A 19,457-nucleotide genomic window follows, 5' to 3' on the forward strand; every position below is an offset into this window, starting at 1 on the left:
CCTCTCTCTGGTGCTCCCCTCCCCCCCCCTTACTCCCCACTGTCCTCTCCCTGGAGGGCTTCCCCTATTTCAGTGATGACAGGAGAAGCGAATCAGCAGCAGCCTCCGCCTCCCGCCCCCGGGCGCCCAGCCCGTTTTCTGGGAAGTAGTAGCTTCCTAGGCCCCTTCTTCGGGGTTCCTGATCCTGCCCTCTCCAGCCTTTCTAGCCGGGTGGGTGAAGCCCGAGTGGGGCTCCCTGCCTCCACGTCTGGTGGTGGGCGCCGAGCGTTCTGCTCCCAAGGGCCGCCGCATCCGTCCCTGGCGCGCGTGCTTATCTGCGCTCAGTTCCTCGGGCGCCGGACACCCCTGGGGCACTCCCTGCCCCTGAGGCAGTTCTTGCTCCTCCTCTCCGGGGAGTACTCTCCCTCCACCTCGCCTCTAATCAGGGTGCGGAGCTTTTGGAGCCGCAGGGAAGAATGTGTGCCGCTCGGTGCGGAATATATTTTGTGGGGAGTCCGGGCTCTTACTCGCTTAGACGTAGTGGTTGAAAATCTGACTCTCGCCCTTCCTGCCTCTCAAAATCCTGTTTTTGCTTACCAGTGGTTCTTTTCTGTTCGGCTCCGTGGTCAGTGGCTTTTATTTCCAGGCCAGCTTTGGGGGTAGGGAGCGGGGGAGATACGGGGAATCTGGCTGGCATTTCAGCAGATTTGTTTGGGTTGGTGCAAGGCCTTGTACTGATAGGAAAAAAGGAAAGTACTGCCTGTTGATGAATTCAGTACGATCAGTTTCTCCGAACGATCTAGGTTTTTAAGATATATTTTCACCGAAAGTTGTGAGCGCATTTTCTTTTTTAAAACACATTGGGTTAGGGTGGGGCATTAGGGAGACTAATGTGGAAGAGAGGTGATACTTAACGCTTCAGTTAAAATTTTAAAGTAACCAGAAGGGAGGAAAGATTGGTAACTATTTATTTTAGGAGAATGCCTTTGAATATATTTCTGCTAAGGTTGTGGTTCTTCGTGGAGCTGTAGTAAGGGTGCTGGATTAGAAAATCTGGTGAGGATACCCATTTCTTTCCTAAGTGAAGCTCATTTACACTACTTGGCAGAACAAGTGGAGGAAGATGTACTAAATTTCACATTCTCGACAACTTTTAATTTTTCATTGAAATCGTTTGGGAGGGACCTGCTGCTAGAGGTAAAAAGCCGTTTTAAAAAAAATACTGAGTAACTGATGGCTTATTTCTTTAGGGGACTTGTTCAGTCTTGTCACTTTCTGAAAATTTATCACAAAGTGTTATAATTTTCCATTAATTCTGACCCAGGGAGTTAGTTCTATTTGCACTTCTCTATCTTCCAGGAATATGACATAATTAATGAACAGGTTAATTACTTTGGGTGTAAGAATCCTCAGGCTGTCACAGAGCTCTTTATAGCAGTTTTCTTTTATATCCAGGAGAATTGTAAATTTAAAACTGAAGCTGGTTCTTGGCTAAGACTCTTGGTGTTATTAAGGCAATATTAGAGCAAATGGAAAGCACTGAGTTCACTGAGTTTTGGGAGTTTATTCAGTTAAATTTAATTCACAAATAAATATTTGAACGTCTCCTGTGTGCTGGGCAATTTGCTGGGTTCTGGGAAAATAAAATTGCTTCTCTGACTTTCTTGTTTACGTTAATGGCAATTCTGTTCTTCCTAAACCTTTAAAAAGCTCTCGTTGATTCTTCTCTTCCTCTCTCTTCACATCCGGTTCATCAGCAGATCGTGTGGGTTCTATCTCCGAAACCTAACTAGAATCCAGCTAATCATCATCACCACTCCCTTGGTTCAAGCCATCATTATGTTTCTCTTGGGTTGTTGCAGTGTTCTAATGAGGGTCAGTGCTTCCATTCTTTATTCTCTATTCATAAAGATGTCTGAGTGATTCCTTAAAACATAAGTCAGATCAAAGCCTCCCTTCCCATGTGTTTACCCTCCCCGCCCACTCCATTTGCCTTCTTACAGTTTTCCCCACACAATAACTGTGTTCCTGCCTCAGGGCCTTTGCACTTGCTATTCTCCCTCTGGATGACTCCTCCCCTCCAAATATATGTGTGACTTAACATGCTGCACTTATTTCAGGTTTCAGTTATATGAGGCTTTCCTTGATAACCACTGTAAAATAGCAACTTCCCAGCTCCTACAATACTTCCTAGCCCTCCTACCCTCCTTTATTTAATAGCACTTGTTACAAATTGGTATATATTTATTTGATGTCTCTCTTATCCCATTAGAATATAAACTCTAAGAGGGCAGAGACTTTTTGTTCACTGCTGTGTTGTCAAGACCTAGTTCAGTGCCAAGCACATAGTGAGAACTCAAATATGAAATGAATGATTAGAAATGAACAAAACACAGCTTTTGCCTTCAAGGAAGTTCAAGTCTAGCTTGGGGATAATGAACAATTACAAGCATTAGAATTGTTGTGAAAAGGTAAGTACAGAATGACCCTGAGCTTTTAGTCAGGGGATTGATCCTAGTCTGGGGGCAGTTAGCAAAGAAGATTGGTAAATGTTTACTTGGAAGTTATCAGCATTATAGAGGACAGTCCAAGCCACAGACTAGAATATCTGGGGAGAAAGTATAATTCATTAAAAAGAAAATGGCTTGGCCAGAACTCCAAAGCCTAACAGCAGTTAAAAATCAGCAAAGGAGACAAGAAAGGTAAAAGGAAAATGAAGAAAGGAACCCATAACAGAAGCCAAGGAAAAAGTTTTTGAAAAGGAGAAAATGGTAAAAAATGCCAAATTGCCCTCCTGAAAGGCAGTACTAATTTAAATTTTCATCAACAGGATTGAGAGTACTTGTCTTCCCACCTCTTCTCAACACTTTGCAAAAAAGAGTGTCAATGGTTGTAAATTTCTTTTTCAACAGAATGTTGAATAAATGATTTCAGTAATATTCTGTTTTTGATAATAGGCAGAATTTGTCTTAAAGTACTTTTTAATCCAAACTTTTAGTCCAAGCTAAGGATGTTTACTGCACTAACATATATCACAAAACAACTTTTATTTGATTTTTCCTATTCTCTGCACTCAGATAATTTTCACAGTTAGGTAATTGGTAAATAAGCAGAAGTGTTTCTTTGAGAGAAGATTGATTGCGTCTTTCTGTTATTTTATCTGAGTCAAATCAAACGGTTTTCCTGTGTCTCTGTGCATAGCTGGGGAGGACAGAGAATTATTTTGTAGGTGGGCTAGGACATCTGGGACGCCGGGATAGTAACGCTAGGATAGCACAGAGTAATGGTATGGAAAAGCACAGATTACAACAAGTATTCTGTAGATTCTACTATACTGTTGACTTCTTTAGCATTTCAGATGAATTTTACCAAACCACAGTGGAATAGTTACTGATTCTGATTCCTCTGGTTCCTCTCCGTGTCCCCTTACAAGTTGATTAAATGCTTTCTTTGCTGGAATTGTAAAATAGTTCACGCTTCCTTTCCTTCCTTTATCATGAGAACCTGAAGGGTTGCATGTTTTATAACTTGTACCGTTGGTGCTAGTCTCTGTTGCTTTGTGTTATAATAAGAAAGAAAAGAAAACCTAGGGGAAAGCAAGCCATTTCCTTTTGAGATTTTAAGGGAAAAAAAAAAAAAGTCCTATTTGTAGAGCTTTGTACAAACCAAATAGAAACCTGAGTGCCAACTGCCCTGAGAATAGGCAGGAATATTAGTCACAAATTTGCGAAACTTGAATCATGTATGTGACTGTTTTCCTAATCCTCCTCACTCCCTGAAAGTTGTCTAGACATAAACTAAACAGATCCAAGCACCATAGTTGTCGTCTTGAAAACTTTGTATTTTGAAATAATTTTAGGTTTACAAAAAAGTTACGAAAATAGTATAGCGATTCTTATATACCCTTTGCCCAGCTTCCTCTAATATTAAAATCTTACATAACCATGGTGCATTTGTCAAAATGAAGAAATTAACATCAGTACAGTACTAGTAATGAATTGTAGACATTATTTGGATTTCACCAGTTTTTCCATTAATGTCCCTTTTCTGTTTCAGGATCCAGCCTAGGATACTATATTGCATTTAGTATCATCGTCTTTAACATGGCTTGCTTTCTTTCTGTTTTCCCTTACCATGCTGGGATTCTATTCTTTAAGGAATTTTACAGTTTGTAACAATTAATCAAATTGTGTCTTATAAGAAAAATTAGTGTAAGGTTTTATGTCTGTGATAGGTACATTTTAGATGGAGAAAAGAGGAGAGTATTCTGAATGATTTTTAAACCAAGCATTGACCGTTAAACTATGTGAGGCTGTTTTTGAATTGAGATATTTTACGTATGAAGAATTGTATGACATGAAATAATTCTAAAGAAGAAAAAGACTTTAGACCTCATTCACACAAAATGGACACCAGTGTCTTAGCTTCCTCCTATAATGCTGTTTTCCTAATTTATAAATTAGAAGCAATGAGACAAATGCACAACCATATTACAAGGTAGACTGTGACTAATCCCTTATGTGTCGTAAAGTGTTCAGGAATTGGAAGGAGGATGCAGTTATTTCCTAGAAGGCTTTACGCAGAGGATAATTCATACATTCACAACCTTGACTGTATGCTGGGCACTGTGGAAGGCCTTATGGTGGGGGACCTTTATAAGGTTTGTTATTTGGGCTGGAACATCATTTCCCATAATCTTCCCACCAGGCAAGTGGATCTTTGTTCTATGGAAAAGATCATTTAGTGAAAGAATAGGTGTTCTTGGGTGTAATGGTTTGCTCTGCTATCAAGTATTTTATTGTAATGTATCCAACATGTTAAAGCTTTCTTAAACCTTGTTTAATTGTTCAAAGTTATAGTTCCTAGAATTTATAAAATTTAACATGATATCTAACATGGTTAGTGTTTTGTTCCAAATTTCCCTTTCATTGTTGGCTTTGCCTTTGATTTGGTAATCTTACACAACTGCTGACAAGAGTTTATAGCATCGTTTTTGTTCACATCATTATGCAATGTCAGTGGTACTCAAACTTTCACTGTGTATCTATCTTGGCTTTCTTCCTTATTAAAGAGTATCTGTAGGTAAAACATGGAAAGTCAAAGTAACTAAAATCACAAAGTGCACCACATAGCTCTTCACACTGTTCTAGGCATTGGCAGGTGGCTTTCAGCTAATTATAACTCTATATTTTTGCTCACTAGTGGGGTGAGCAGAATTAGAATTCTCCATTGGATGGTTTCAAACTACCTGCCCTCCACTCCTCTGCTCATTCTGAGTAACTGCTCTTCCCTTTTCCTTCTGTAGCAAGGTGCACATCACAACACAGGCTGGCGTGAGGCTGATGTTGAGATCATCCTGAGTCTGCTTTTTCTTTTCTTTTAAAAGGAAGTTACTCAGCAGCTTTGGAAGATCATTAGGAATTCTTTTTATATTCCTTACTAGTGTCTCTCATGATACTTCACTTGAGAATTGCTGGCCTGCCATATGACACAGGCTTCTACACAAGGGATAACATAGGACAGAGCTGCCATTACCTTTCTTCTTAAAAAAAAAAAAAAAAAGCCCACCATCTAATAACTGGGAATGAATTTGCCTGCATTCCTATCTTGCTTTACTCCAATAAATCAGTATCTGGGGGAGATTCCAGGCAAGTGTATTTTGAAAAGCCACTCCCCCTAGATGTACCAACAGAAAAAGCCTGTAGGTGATTGCTGGTGAACAACTCATGCTAACAGTCACTACCTGGGAGTTTTAGTCTATTATTTGTGACTGTCTGAAAATCCCTTATTGTTTCCTGCTTAGGTTGCTGGTTTAACTCATCTCCTTTTTTTCAGCAGTGAATAAATTACTGAATAACTTTGACTCTGGCTGTAATAGGGGCTTTTATGGTACTGATAATAGTAACACTTACATAGTGCTTTTTACCCAGTATAGTATAATCCTTGAGCATTTCACCCTCCAGTTAAAAAGCCATTGTTAGGTTTTTTATCATGAAAATATTATTAGTTGTAGAAATTGTTCCATGTGGTAATCAATTATATATAATCCAAAATAAAAGTACGTATAATCCAAAGTAAGGGTCCAGAATAAAAGCAAACAATACTGTGGCACTAGCGTGGTGCAGATTTGTATATATAAGATTTTACACCTGGAAGTTCCCAGCATAAGTTTCTAGAAAAATTACTGGGTCAAATTATGTACATTTAAAATTGAATGTCAAATTATACCTCAGAAAATGTTGTACCAGTTTTTATTCTCACTAGTGTATGAAAGGACCTGTTGCCCTTTGTTTTCACCAACATTGGTTATTATGTCTTTTTGATGTGATAGTGTAAACTGGCATCTTGTTTTAATTTTTGTTTTTTTATTAATAGGTTCTTTGAGTATCTTTTCATAGGCTTAGTAGACATTTATATCTTTTTTCTTTTAGCTGCCTGTTGTATCCTTTATCCTTTTTTGAAAGTCGTGTTCTTTCTAAGTGATTTTTGAGAGCCCCTTGTATGTTTAAAAGTTAGCTCTTTGTTATGTATTAAAAATTTCCCATAATTGGTCTTTTAAGTGTATGATTGAGGTTTTTTGTTGTTGTTGTTGCCGTGCGCGGGCCTCTCACTGTTGTGGCCTCTCCCGTTGCGGAGCACAGGCTCCGGACGCGCAGGCTCAGCGGCCATGGCTCACGGGCCCAGCCGCTCCGCGGCATGTGGGATCTTCCGGGACCGGGGTACGAACCCGTGTCCCCTGCATCGGCAGGCGGACTCTCAGCCACTGCGCCACCAGGAAAGCCCTGATTGAGTTTTTTGAGCATATAAATTTAACATTTTTAGTAGTTACATTTGCTACTTTTCTTCCTGTGATAAAGACCTTCCCTGTTAAAAACTTGTAAAAATCATGTTTTCATCTAATAATTTTTAAATTTGGGGATAAATTTGTGTGGTTAAATAAAATGAAACTAAAAGGTGGTGAAAAGTCCCTCTTTTGTATCTGCCACCATCTTCCCAATTGCCACCTGCACTACCTCCCATAAAAAACCACTGTGGGGGCTTCCCTGGTGGCGCAGTGGTTGAGAGTCTGCCTGCCAGTGCGGGGGACACGGGTTCGAGCCCTGGTCTGGGAAGATCCCACATCCCGCGGAGCAACTAAGCCTGTGAGCCACAGCTACTTAGCCTGCGCGTCTGGAGCCTGTGCTCCACAACAAGAGAGGCCGCGACAGTGAGAGGCCCTCGCACCGCGATGAGGAGTGGCCCCCGCTCGCCGCGACTGGAGAAAGCCCATGCACAGAAACGAAGACCCAACACAGCCATAAATAAATAAATAAATAGATAGATAGATAGATAGATAAATAAAATTAAAAAAAAAACCACTGTGAATAGTTTCTTGTGAATCCCACCGTAGCTTACAGGCGCAAATTCAAATGTCTGTCTCCGTCTCCCACCGGTGCATTCTTTAAATACCTTTTATTTATTTTTGGCTGCGTTGGGTCTTTGTTGCTGCGCGCGGGCTTTCATGTAGTTGCGGCGAGCGGGGACTACTCTTTGTTGCGGTGCGCGGGCTTCTCATTGCTGTGGCTTCTCTTGTTGCGGAGCACGGGCTCTAGGCGCACAGGCTTCAGTAGTTACGGCACGTGGGCTCAGTAGTTGTGGCTCGCAGGCTCTAGAGCGCAGGTCAGTAGTTGTGGCGCACGGGCTTAGTTGCTCCGCGGCATGTGGGATCTTCGCAGCCCAGAGCTTAAACCCGTGTCCCTGCATTGGCAGGCGGATTCTTAACCACTGCACCACCAGGGAAGTCCCCCACCACGGCATTCTGTATATTGTTTTCCCTCCATTTAATACATCTTTTTTTTTTTTTAACATCTTTACTGGAGTATAATTGCTTTACAATGGTGTGTTAGTTTCTGCTTTATAACATGGTGAATCAGCTATACATATACATGTATCCCCATATCTCCTCCCTCTTGCGTCTCCCTCCCACCCTTCCTATCCCACACCTCTAGGTGGTCACAAAGCACGGAGCTGATCTCCCTGTGCTATGCGGCTGATTCCCACCATTTAATATATCTTAAACACCTGTGCATCAGTACCAAATGGGCTTCCTCAGTGTTTTATTTGAATTGAGATATATTTGATGTATACCATTATATTAGTTTCAGGTATACAACATAATGTTTGAATATTTGTGTATGTTGTGAAATCACCACAGTAAATCTGGTTAACATCTTTTACCATACATAGTTAGGAAGTTTTTTTCTAGTGATGAGAACTTTCAAGATTTATTCTCTTGGGAACTTTCAAATATATGATACAGTAGTATTAACTGTAATCACCTGTACATTACATCCTCATGATATTTTATAACGGCAAGTTTGTACCCTTTGACCCATTCACCCATTTCACCCACCCCCTACCCCTACCTGTCAACCACCAATCTGTGCTTTATACAGCATCTATGGTCTGTGTTTTGTTTTGCTTTGTTTTTAGACCCCACGTATGAGATCATACAGTATTTGTCTTTCTCTTTCTGGTTTTTTGTACTTAGCATAATGCCAAACAAGTTCTATCCATGTTGCTGCGAATGGCAAGATTTCCTTTTTTGTGGCTGACTAGTATTCCATTATATATATAATCACATTTTCTTTATCCATTCATCCATTGATGCACATTTAGGTTGCTTCTGTGTCTTGGCTATTGTAAATAATGCTGCAGTGAACATGGGAATGCATATATCTTTTTGAGTTAATATTTTCATTTCCTTCAGATAAATATGCAGAAGTGGAATTGCTGGATCATATGGTGATTCTATTTTTAATTTTTTAATTTTTAATTTTATTTTTCTTTTGCGGTACACGGGTCTCTCACTGTTGTGGCCTCTCCCATTGCGGAGCACAGGCTCTGGACGTGCAGACTGAGCAGCCATGGCTCACGGGCCCAGCCGCTCCGCGGCATGTGGGACCTTCCCAGACCGGGGCACGAACCTGTGTCCCCTGCATCAGCAGGTGGACCCTCAACCACTGCACCACCAGGGAAGCCCTATTTTTAATTTTTTGAGGCACCTCTGTACTGTTTTCCATAGTGGCTGTACCAGTTTATGTTCTCATCAACAGTGTTCTGTTGTTCACAAGGGTTCTCTTTTCTCCACATCCTTGTTAACACTTGCTCTTTATTGTCTTTCTGATATTAGCCATTTTTTACAGGTGTGAGGTGATATCTCATTGTGGTTTTGATTTGTTGAGGATTTTTGCATCTATTCATCAGTGTTATTGGCCTGTAATTTTCTTTTCTTGTGGTATCTGGTTTTGGTATCAGGGTAATGCTGGCCTCATCAAGTGAGTTTGTAAGTGTTCCTTTGTTTTGTGTTTTTGGGAAGACTTTGAGAAGGATTGGTATTAGGTTTTTAAATGTTTGGTAGAATTCACCAGTGAAGCTGTCTGGTCCTGGACTTTTGTTGGGTTTAGTTTTTTTATTTTTAATAGTTACATAGTAATGCATTGCATGGCTATATTATTTATCATGTTACCTGCTGATAGATATTTAATTTTTTTTTTTTTTTTGTGGTACATGGGCCTCTCACTGTTGTGGCCTCTCCCGTTACGGAGCAGAGACTCCGGATGCACAGGCTCATCCCTGCATGGCCCAGCCGCTCTGCGGCATGTGGGATCTTCCCGGACCGGGGCACGAACCCGTGTCCCCTGCATCGGCAGGCGGAGTCTCAACCACTGCGCCACCAGGGAAGCCCTAGATATTTAATTTGTTTACAGCCTTTTGCTAACACAAACCATGCTGCAGGGAATAATCATACAGATGTCATCTCACATGTGTCTAGATATAATATTAAGATAAATTCCTAGAAATGAGATTGGTTGGTCAACAGGGTAAATGCTTTTGTAGTTTTGAAAGAGAGTGCCAAATTGCCCTCCAGAGGGATTGTACCACTTAACTGGCAGGAGCACTCAGAGCCTCTTAGTGCTCCTGTGTGCCACAGCCTCACATAGTTTTGCGATTTTCATAGGTAAGAAATAGTATCTTAGAGTGGTTTTAATTGGCATTTGTCCTACTTTGAGTGGGATTGAGCTGCTTTTCATAAGCTTCAGGGTCATTTTTTTCCTGTTTTTCTGTGGTAGTTCATATGCTTTATCCATTTTCTACTAGGTTATATGTTAAGAATTAATTATATGTTAGTCCTCTGTAATCTAATTGCAAACATCTAATAGTTTTTATAGTTCATCCAATTTGGAATTTATTTTGCTGTAAGCAATATATGAGTGTCTAGTTAAAAAAAAATTTTTTTTTTGATAGGCAATTGTCCCAATCAACCTAATGTATTAAGCAATCCTGTCTTTTTCTCGGTGATTTAAATGCCACCTTTCTAATCTAAGTTTCCATGGGGGTATTTGCATTTTGTTTTATCAATATGTCTTTTCTTACATGAATACCATACTTTTTTTTAAAATAAATTTATTTTCTTTTATTTATTTTTGGCTAAGTTGGGTCTTTGTTACTGTGTGCAGGCTTTCTCTAGTTGCGGCGAGCGGGGCTACTCTTCGCTGTGATGCGCCGGCTTCTCATTGCGGTGGCTTCTCTTGTTGCGGAACACGGGCTCTATGTGTGCGGGCTTCAGTAGTTGTGGCTCGCAGGCTCTAGAGCGCAGGCTCAGTAGTTGTGGTGCACGGGCTTAGCTGCTCCGTGGCATGTGGGATCGTCCCGGACCAGGGACGATCCTATGTCCCCTTGAACCCATGTCCCCTGCATTGGCAGGTGGATTCTTAACCACTGCGCCACCAGGGAAGCCCAGTACCATACTTTTTTTAGTGATCTTAGTTTTATGTATTTTTCCTTCTTAGTAATAGTCTTAGCTTGTTATTTCTTCTTCTTGTTATTTCTTTGGCTATTCTTGCATGTTTATTCCTCCATTTTGTTACATTTCCCAGGGATGTTGCTGAATTTTTACTGAAAAGTATTGAATTTTGGATTACTTTAGGGAGGTTTGATGTCTTTATAATATTGAATGAAGGTGAACTCTTCATTTCTATTATGTTCCTCAGTAGATTTTTTTAAAAGAAGTTTTCTTTATGTTAACCTTGCACATTTTCCCTTAGGATTATTATTCTTAGATTTTTGTTTCTAACACTACTGTAAGTGCAACCAATTCTTTCTAACTGATTGTTGCTTATTATGTAAGAAAAATCATGATTTTTTAAAAAAACCTTATTTTAGAATAGTTCTAGATGTATAGAAAAATTGTAAACATAGTTCAGAGAGATCCTATATATCCTACACCCAGTTTCTCCTGTTGTTAACATCTTAGTTTACTGTGGCACATTTGTCACAAGAAATGAACCAATATTAATACACCATTATTAACTTATAATCTGTACTTTGTACAGATTTCTTTCTTTTTTTAACTAATGTCCTTTTTTTCTGTTCCAGGATCCCATCCAAATCTATTGATTTCAATTTATTAAATTTGCAACCAGACACTGTAGAATTAGGTTATTCTTTCTAATAATTTTTCTGTTTATTTTAAAAGGATTTTCAGATATGCAGTTATATTTGTAAATAATAATTTTAACTTCTTCCCAATATTTATACTTTTTTCTCTTGTGTAATTGCTTGGTATGGTACTTTACGTATCTATTGATGTAATAAATAATGTTGAAAATACGAACAACCTTGCCTTGTACCCTTTCTTTAATGGGAATTTTAGTGTTTTACCATTGAGCATACTAAGTTTTTTTTGGAATATAGATTCTTTTTTCTTTACTATGTTATGGAAGTATTTGTCCATTTTCCAGTGACTTCTGGTGGTTCACTATCAGACTGATGTTTACCTCTGTGTATTCTGAGGTCTCACAAGTCTTACCTACGTCATCTTCTTTTTTGTAGTTAATCTTTGTTTTCTCTGAACCATTTCTACTCAGAGGTCTTTTTGTTTGCTTATCTCAGATTTGTCACTACATTGCTCAAGCATTATTAACAACGTCAGATAGTTCTTGTGCTATTATATGCCCATGCGCTATCTCCTTTCAAGTTTTCTCACTTAATACTCATTGTAGCCCTGTGAAATGAAGATACTGTTTTTATCCCTATTTTTCTGATGAGGAAGCAGAGGCTCCTAGAAGTTAAACCACTGGTTCAGGGTTATGTAGATTGCCTCTGCCGTTTTTCCCTCTGGCCTCCGGAGGACCATCACGGTCACCCTCCACCGTGTTCCTCCACAGTCTTGCAAGGTGCTTTTCTGATTAATCTGTTTCTGAAAGCCTACTTGTGATTGATTGGGATGAACTAAGTGTCCCTGGATCTTTTTCAATATGCATTCTGAATCTAGAACTCTCAGAGCTGGCCTTGAAATCACCATCTAATTATATCTTTAATCTTGGCTCCCCTTCCCAGCTAGCATATTACATGAATACAGTGGAAGCCCATTATAAATCCCCCAGGGATTTAGTTAGGTTCTCACATAGAGTTAAAGTGAGATAATTTGTCTGACTCGTCCTTTTGGAGGGAGAGGTTAGTTAGCCTTGTTCTGTAGAATGTACAGGCACACCTCGTTTTACTGCGCTTCGCTTTATCATGCTTCACAGGTACTGCATTTTTTAACATGTTGGAGGTTTGTGGCAACCCTGCACTGAGCAAGGCTTTTGGTGCCGTTTTTCCAACAGCACTGTTCTCTTTGTGTCTCTGTGTCACATTTTGGTAATTCTCACAATATTTCAAAATTTTCATTATTATCAAATCTGTTATGGTGATCAGTGATCGTTGTTTACTATTGCAAGAAAATTCTGACTTGCTGAAGGCTTAGATGATGGTTAGCATTTTTTAGCAATAAAGTATTTTTACATTAAGGTAAAACTACATAAGGTAAAAAGTACAAAAAAATAAGGTAAAAAGTACATTTTTTCTAGCCATAATGCTATTGCACACCTAATAGACTACAATATAGTGTAAATATATATATATACACACATACGTTCATGCACTGGGAAACCAGAACATTTGTGCGACTTGCTTTACTGTGCTCTTCGCTTTATTGCAGTGGTCTGGAAGCAAACCTGCAATATCTCCAAGGTATGCCTGTATTATAAATGGATTTTACGAAAATTTAATATCCTTTTACTAGTTGGTCTTATACAGGCCTCTTTCCTTGCTGTGTTTATATAAAATACTATTTCTTCTTGCCGCTGCTACTACTATTACATGTGCTCCTTCACTCCAGCTACAGAGATGCAACATTTGCAGTCTGTTTATATCCTGTCCATTACAGTCTTTTATGAACAAAATCTGGAACTGTTGTCCTTATGACTAGGTAAATAGCAGCAAGAGAAGCAGTTGTTTCAAGGACTGGCACTTTTCGGGAAATTCTAACCTAACTTTGGCACAGCGGTGCTATTGGTTTCTAGCGGGTAGAGGCCAGGGAAGGTGCTAAACATCCTATATTGCATAGGACAGCCCCCAGCAACATAGAAGATTATCTGGCTCAAAGTGTCAACAGTGCTGGGGCTGCAAAACTTTGCTCTAGCGCATTCCTTCTTAGTGGGTATGTTGTTGTCCTCAAGGGGGCAAAAATTAGTTCTTGGGTTGGGGGGTGGTAGTCAAATATTTCTGTGTACAGAGTACAGATGTGCACACAGTACATATAGATACACAGTGTTCCTGTGGTGGTAAACTTTCATGAGGGGCAGTGTTTAGAAAACCTGCACTTCTGTGTGTTTCTCCTTTACTCTCACACTGCTATACTCACAGCACTTCTGACCCCAGATGTGTGGGGTTTTCCCCCGCACAAGCAATTCTCTGAGACACTGGCTGGGAGTCCTACAGTTTAATTCAACTCTGATGCTGTCCACCTGGAGACAGCGTCAAATCCCACAGGTTAAGTTCTCAGTCCCACGAGACTGCTCCTCTTCCCCACAATTAAGATGCCAGTCCAAAGTCCAGGTTGTTACTTGTGCTTCTGACCGACTGACTGTAAATCACTGGCTCCCGTGACCCCATCCTGAGGTTTGATTGATTTCCTAGAGAGGTTTACAGAACTCAGGAAAACAGTTTACTTACTGTTTACCAGTTTATTATAAAAGGCTATGATAAAAGATACAGGTGCACCTCCAGCTGGAAGGGATGCATAGAGCAGTATATGCGGGAAAGAGCACGAAGCTTTCATGCCCTCTGTGGGTGTGCCACCCTCCAGCACCTCCCCGTGTTCACCAACCTGGAAACTCTCAGAACGTCATACTATTGGGATTTTATGGAGGTTTCATCACATAGGCATGATCAATTATTAACTCCATTTCCAGCCCCTCCTATGGAGAATGAGAGATGGGGCTGAAGATCCCAAGCTTCCAATCATGGCTTGGTCTTTCTGGTGACCAGCCCCCATCCAGGAGTCCACCCAGAGTCACCTCATTAGAACAAAAGGCATTCCTGTCACCCAGGAACTTCCAAGGGATTTAGGTGACAGGAACCAGAGCCAAAGACCAAATATTAGAACAGAAGATGCTCCTTGCGCTCTTATCATTTAGGAAACCGCAAGGGTTTTAGGAGCTCTGTATCAAGAACCGGGGACAGAAGCCAATCTATGTATTTTTTATTATTTCACAGGGAGTAATTAGGGAAAAAATGCCTAAAAAGACTCCTTAGGAGAGCAATAATTAAAAAAAAAAAAGTTGAGAAACACTGCCTTGGAGGGAGACTGTCTTGTGTAGTGGTTAAAAACTCAGATTCTTAACCACTAGAGTCAGACTGGATGTAAATCCTGTTTCTGCCACTTACCGGCTGCAGGCAATGACTTCATTGTCTAAGTTTTCTTATCTGTAAGATAGAAGTAATAATAGCACTTTCTTCAAAGGATTGTTGTGAGGCAATCCATTTACAGTACCTGGCACTTGGTAAAACAATAGTCATCCTCCTTAAGATGCTCAAGGAGAGAAAGGATCTTATTTATTGCAGTGTTTACAGTCCTTAGAAGAATATCTGGGGCTTAATAGGTGTTCAGTAAATATATGTTGAATGAATGAATAAAACTCTTATTTATTGATTTAAGTGTGTCAGAGTTGCCACTATGGAAACTGAGGAAGTGGTGGTAGTAAGATAAGCTATACTCTCCATTCTTTTTTTCTGGTAGGCAGCTTTCATATTTATCTCACCTAAAGTCTAGTGTGTGATGCATTCCCTATTTTATCATTTACTTTTAAAGGAAGAAGTGGATTATATAGCATGCAATACCATTATTCTGTTTCAAGCCAATTGAGTGAGCTCAGGGCAAAAACGAAATATGGGTTTTGTTAGTACTCTCATGAGAGCTAGTATACTTTTTTTTTTTTTGTGGTATGCAGGCCTCTCACTGTTGTGGCCTCTCCCGTTGCGGAGCACAGGCTCTGGACGCGCAGGCTCAGCGGCCATGGCTCACGGGCCCAGCCACTCCGCGGCATGTGGGATCTTCCCAGACTGGGGCACGAACCCGTGTCCCCTGCATCGGCAGGCGGACTCTCAACCGCTGCGCCACCAGGGAAGCCCAAGAGCTAGTATACTTTTAATTACAAATTTTACTGACTTACATTCTTGTGTTAGGACCTCAGCTTGCAATTTATTCCGTTCTATTTGAGTGAAACATAAAAGAATACACAAGTAATAATGTTTGATAACCTAATTTTTTGTGTATATTCATATTTTATTTAAAAATATTAATTTTTACTTGATCCTTGTAGTTTTACTTTGGCTTAATGCTTTTGTTATTGAATTAAATTCTTTTGAGTTTTAAGCCTTAAATTTGAACTGTTACTTATTTTGTGCTTGTACAGTACACTGCTTTTATAGGAGTATAGCTAATAAGTGCAAGAAGAGTCCCATTATTTTACATATGTTTGCCTATAAAATAATCTCATGGAATATATCTTGAACTATTGTTTTGTGAGGTATAGTAAAAAGGTAACCTAGCTTCTGTTCTTTAGAATTGCAAAGTCATGTTGACAGATTTCTTATTTTCACTTACTATAAATCCTGAAAAATTGTTTCAATAGAATATATCAGAAACAAATAGAATAAAGAAATAGGTCAAAAAAAAAAGAAATAGGTCAAGCAATTTAAGTTGGATTTTATGAGATAGCTTCTGGTCCTCATATTTACCGTTTAGATGAATTGTTTTTATCAGTTTACTCAGGGATTTATTTAGACTGATGAAACGATTAAAAGAGTGATTCATACAGCAAAACGTCAAGTTACTAATTTATGATATGAATCAAGATAGTTCTTAGTATAGGATATCCCATTCTCTTTCCAGGAGGTTTACTCAGAAAAACATGTAAATCAAAACATTGGTGCCTCTCCAGAAACAGACACACAGATCAATGGAACAGGATAGAGAGCCCAGAAGTAAGTCCATGCACTTATGGTCAATTAATCTATGACAAAGGGGGCAACAATATACTAGGGAGAAAAGACAGTTTCTTCCAAGTGGTGCTGGGAAAACTGGACAGCTACATGTAAAAGAATGAAATTAGAACGTTCTCTAACACCATATACAAAAATAAGCTCAAAATGGATTAAAGACCTAAATGTAAGACTGGATACTATAAAACTCCTAGAGGAAAACATTGGTAGAATAGTCTTTGACATAAATCACCGCAATATTTTTTTGGATCTGTCTCCTCAAGTAAAGGAAATAAAATCAAAAATAAATGAATGGGACCTAATTAAATGTAATAGCTTTTGCACAGCAAACGAAACCACGGACAAAACAAAAAGACAACCTTCTGAATGGGAGAAAGTATTTGTAAATGATATGACTGGTAAGGGATTAATATCCAACATGTATAATCAGCTTATACAACTCAACGTCAAAAAAACAAGCAAGCTAATTAAAAAATGGGCAGAAGAACTGAGTAGACGTTTTTCCAAAGAGGAAATGCAGTTGACCAACAGGCACATGAAAAGATGCTCAACATTGCTAATCATAGGGAACTATATATCAAAACCACAATGAGATAGCACCTCGTACCTGTCGGGATGGCTGTCATCAAAAAGAACACAAATAAAAAGTGCTGGAGACGGTGTGGAGAAAAGGGACCCCTCCTACACTGTTGGTGGGAATGTAAATTGGTGCAACCACTGTGGAAAACAGTATTTTCCACAGTTTGAGGTTTCTCAGAAAACTAAAAATAGAACTACTGTGTGACTAAGCAATTCCTCTCCTGGGTATATATCTGAAAAAAACAAAAACACTAATTGGAAAGGATATGGTCACTCCAACGTTCATAGCAGCATTATTTACAGTTGCTAAGATAGGGAAGCAACCTAAGTGTCCAACAGATGAATGGATAAAGCAGCTGTGGTATATATATATATAATTGAATACTACCTAGCAATAAGAAAGGATGACATTTTGCCATTTGCAGCAACATGGATGGACTTAGAGGGCATTATGCTAAGTGAAATAAGCTAGACAGAGAAGGACAAGCACTGTATTATATCACTTATATGTAGGATCTGAAAAATACAACAGACTAGTGAATATACAAAGAAGGAGACTCACAGATGCAGTGGTTACCAGTGGGGCGGGGGGGGGGCAATATAAGGGCAGGGGAGTGGGAGGTACAAACTCTTAGTGTAAGATAGGCTCAAGGATGTATTCTACAACATGGGGAATATAGCCAATATTTTGTAATAACTGTAAATGAAAAGTAACCTTTAAAAATTGTAAAAAAAATTTTAAATTAAAAACAAAACATTGGTGCCTCTCAATGTTCTTATAATTTCATTTGGGGGGCTTTTTGGTAAAGAACAGAATCAGTCTCTAGATAATACCATCTGGATAATATTGAAAGATAAATATGTACTGGTCTCTTTATTTTAGATGCATGAATATCTCTATCTTCCAGTTTTTATTTGCTGTTCTGACATATTTTAATAACCAATTATAATTTCCAGATGTATATCAGTTATTTTTTTTACGATACTTCAGGTTGGCTGTTGCTTGATGGCTTGGGAATTTAATCTCATCAGAAAACCATTTCAACATAGAGGAAAGTGTGAATTTGTTTTAGAAAGGATTTTTGTGTCATTAATTCCATCTATAGAGTTTGGATTGTTGGATATTCTATTTGAGGACCAATACCTGTTTGTTACCTTCACTTTTGAAAAATTTCTAGAATTTCAGTGTGCTATCTTTGAGAAATTGTTGACGGGAATTGTCTGAAGAATCTTTTGGAATTATGTGATGATTGTTTTTTACCCTCCTTTTGTTCTGAATAGTAATCTAAAGATGATTATGGAAACTGAGGGAAAACTCTGCTGTTAATGTACATTCCCGTTTTTTTCTTTCTCACCATCTTTTGTTTTATAGCATTCTGTCTCTAGTCTGCCACATTACTATATATATTTTAATACAAGCAAACCTCATTTTATTGAACTTTGCTTTATTGTGCTTCACAGATACTGTGTTTTTTTTTGTTTTTACAAATTGAAGGTTTTGGCAGCTCTGTATCAAGCAGGTCTAATGGCACCATCTTTCCAACAGCATTAGCTCACTTTGTGTCTCTGTGTCCCATTTTGGTGATTCTTGCAGTATTTCAGATTTTTTCATTATTTGTTGTGATGATCAGTGATCCTTGATGTTACTGTTGTAGTTGTTTGGGGGCACCACAAACCGTGTCCACATAAGCCAGCAAACAATTGGTAAACATGTCTTCTGACTGCTCTAGCTGTTCTCCACCTCTCTCGGTTTCCTCAGGCTTCCTTATTCTCTGAGACACAACAGTATTGAAATTAGGCCAATTAATAACCCTTCAGTGGCCTTTAAGTGTTCAACTGAAACTCTCTCATTTAAATTTCTCATTTTAAATAAAAAGCTATAAATGATTAAGCTTAGTGAGGAAGGCATGTCAAAAGCTGAGACAGGCTGAAGGCTAGGTCTCTTGCACCAAACAGCCAAGTTGTGAATGCAAAGGAAAAGTTCTTGAAGGAAATTAAAAGTGCTACTCCAGTGAACACACGGATGACAAGAAAGTGAAATAGCCTTATCGCTGATATGGAGAAAGCTCGAGTGGCCTGATGATCAAACCACCCACAGCAGTCCCTTTAGCCAAAGCCTCATCCAGAGCAAGGTCCTGCCTCTCCAATTCTGTGAAGGCTGAGAGCGGTGAGGAAGCTGCAGAAGAAAAGTTTGGAGCTGGCAGAGGTTGGTTCATGAAGCTTGATGAAAGAAGCCATCTCCGTAACGTCAGAGTGCAAGGTAAAGCAACAGGTGCTAATGTGGAAGCTGCAAGTTATCCAGAAGATCCAGCTAAGATCATTAGTTAAGGTGGATACACTAAACAACAGATTTTCAGTGTAGATGAGACAGCATTCTATTCGAAGAAGATGCCTCCTAGGACTTTCATAGCTAGAGAGAAGTCAGTGCCTGGCTTCAGAGCTTCAAAGGACAGGCTGATTCTTTCGTTAGGGGCTGGTGCAGCTGGTGACTTTTTTTTTTTTTTTTTTTTTTTTTTTTTTTTTTTTTG

The 19,457-nt window shown here is 39.3% G+C and overlaps 1 protein-coding gene across 14 annotated transcripts in view; it reads left to right on the forward strand.

The window, feature by feature from the left end:
* Positions 1–19,457, forward strand: part of PCNX1 (pecanex 1) — a 247,314-nt gene that overhangs the window by 464 nt on the left and 227,393 nt on the right. The gene's annotated exons all lie outside the window — the stretch shown is intronic.

This window comes from Neophocaena asiaeorientalis, unplaced genomic scaffold (assembly GCF_003031525.2).
Source record: "Neophocaena asiaeorientalis asiaeorientalis breed wild unplaced genomic scaffold, Neophocaena_asiaeorientalis_V1.1 scaffold348, whole genome shotgun sequence".
Taxonomy (NCBI): domain Eukaryota; kingdom Metazoa; phylum Chordata; class Mammalia; order Artiodactyla; family Phocoenidae; genus Neophocaena; species Neophocaena asiaeorientalis.